Raw genomic sequence first — 2,451 nt, forward strand, 5'->3', positions numbered from 1 at the left:
GCGAGGCTGCCGTTGGGGGGTGCTGAGGTCCCCTCCAGCAGCCCTGTGCTCTACGCACCCGGGTTTCCCCCCCCCACCCCCGAACGCTCCAGCAAAACGCCACCAGCCCCGGCTGAGGTGGCTTTAATAAACCAAAAAGAGTGGTTTTCTTGCTCCGTTTTGGCAAACCCGTGCTGAGTGAGGTGTGTCTGGGGGGCACAGCGGGAAGGCACCTGCTGGAAAGAAAAAAGCCCCCCCGAAGAGCGTTTTATGTCTCCCCCCGCTCCGCCTTGACGCACCCGCGCTTCCGCCATCCCTCGGGTTTTCCGTCTGTGGAGGCAGAGGGATGGCAGCACGCTCCGCTCTGTGTTTGCGGAACCTTCCCTGGCCAGCCCCTGCCTCCCTCCTACCAGCCTTCGCGCAAGGACGTCACGCTGTCTGATGGAAACCGGAGCCGCCCCGCGTACGCGCTCGCACACCCATGTCGCGATATGTATCCCGACCAGGAGGTTTCCCGGCGCCGAGCGTACCTGTTTAGCGCCTAGTACTGACTCGGCCGGCTACAACGCGGTGTAGCAACAAGCATGGTAGCTGCTTTCCCGCAGGTGCCTGTTCCCGGAGGAAGATCCCATCCCAGCTACCCAGCTCCTGGCCAGAGAGCATCCAGCTCCGCGGGAGACGCTGGCGTCGCGAGAGCGCGCGGTCTTGGGGGAGAGGCTGTTGAGGCTTTGCTGGTAGAGGTTGGGTTCAAATCCCATAAAACCCCGTTTGCGTGGCAAATTTAGGGCAAAAAAGCTCCGAGGTGTTTGGTATTGGCACGGGAGCTGCTGACGGCAAAGCCGGCCTGTGCAGCGGGTCGCAGCCGGGTTTGCGGTTCGTGGCAGAGCCAGTTTCTTCTCACGGGTGTGTTTGCTGGTAACATGCCTCTTCTCCACGCACACCCGTGCGTGCACACCCCCTCCCGGTGCTGGCTTCTCCAGCAGATTGTTTAATCCAGCATTTTCCATACCCTTGCTCCCACCAGAACCAGCCCCGGGGGTGTTGCCGTCTTGGGAGGAGACGCTTCTCCTGCCCGACTGTTCCGAGTTTCTGGGACCCCTTGTACCCGGGGAGCTGTTCGTGGTCGTGCTTCACCCGAGACCCACCTCGTTTAGGGGTTGGTGCTGGCACAGACACGGCTGTACCTCAACACCCCGAGTTTGTGCTGACCAGGGAGTGATCCTGGGGGGAGTTTTGGGGCAAAGGCAGCTCTCCCCCTGTGTGGACCCTCCGACGCTGAGACCACCCGTGGGTGAAGAACGGGTGTTGCTCACCCATGGGGAGATGGATGTGGGGAAGAGCTGGTTTGGGGAGAGGGACTGAGTGAGAATTGTCGTGGGTGGGACTCCAGGGCTGGTGCCTCTTCTCTCTGGGATTCTTGGAGGAATCCAAGCCTGGGTTATACCCCACCGCTCCCACCCAGCTCTGACACACACACAGGCTCAGAAACTGTAGGAAAACCCTTTTACTTCCCTCCCACCCCATCCGTGACTCCCTCCCCGTGGCACAGACCGTGGCAGTCGGGAGCCTTCGCGGCGGGAAGGCTTAGTTCCACGCCAAGACGCCGAGAAACGATGGTTAACGGAGGAAAGCACGATTAAAAGCAGAGAAACGCCCTCCGGCGTGTCCCAGCCGCGGCAGACCCACGCGCAATACGGAGCACAGCTATAGACGTGGAGATGTGTATGTACAGGGCGGCGCAGCGCGGTGCTGCTGGGAGCGGGGACGCGACCCCCGGCTGGCTCCAGCCCAGATTTGGCAGGGAAGGGCTCTGCGTTCCGTAGAGGCTAAAGCTCACCTTCCCTTGCCCGGCAGAAGATTCATGTCAGTGGGACAGCAGTCTCTGCGGTCCCTCCCGGCTCGTGCACGGTGCCACCAGCCCCACGGCACACGGGGAGGTGAGGGGGAGCCGAGGGACGTCCGAGGGGCTTCTGTGTGCGCAGGGAGGGGCTGACCCAGCAGCCGCAGCAAAACGGGGGCTGCGGAGCATCTGTACAGTGTCAGGATAATAAACCCCTTTGCTGGCGTGTCCAGTATATACATATATGTACACCCACACCCTTCCCTCCCGGCCGGGGATGGGGTGGCTGGGGTGCCCAGGCTTTGCATCCCTCGTCTCCTTCCAGTCAGGATACGGCTTGAGGCAGGTTCCGCCGGGTCCCAGCCGGAGCCTGGCTGTCCTCCTGCCCTGGCGTTTTGCAGTCCGGGTCCTGGAGCAAGCAGGGAGAAGGGCTGAAATCCGGCAGGAGACATGCGTGCAAGGCTGGGGGGTCAGAGGCTGGCAGGGAAAGGTAGAGATGTCCTTGGATTGGGAAGCAGCAGCTCTCGTTTTGGATCTAGTAACGGGAAGGCTGGTTTGGGGTCTTGCTGGCGATCCCCGCTTTGAGCAGCCCTGGGGAGGGCGTGTGGCTGGTGCAGCCCCAAGAGAGGGGA

Source organism: Eurypyga helias, unplaced genomic scaffold (assembly GCF_000690775.1).
Source record: "Eurypyga helias isolate BGI_N326 unplaced genomic scaffold, ASM69077v1 scaffold21713, whole genome shotgun sequence".
NCBI lineage: Eukaryota > Metazoa > Chordata > Aves > Eurypygiformes > Eurypygidae > Eurypyga > Eurypyga helias.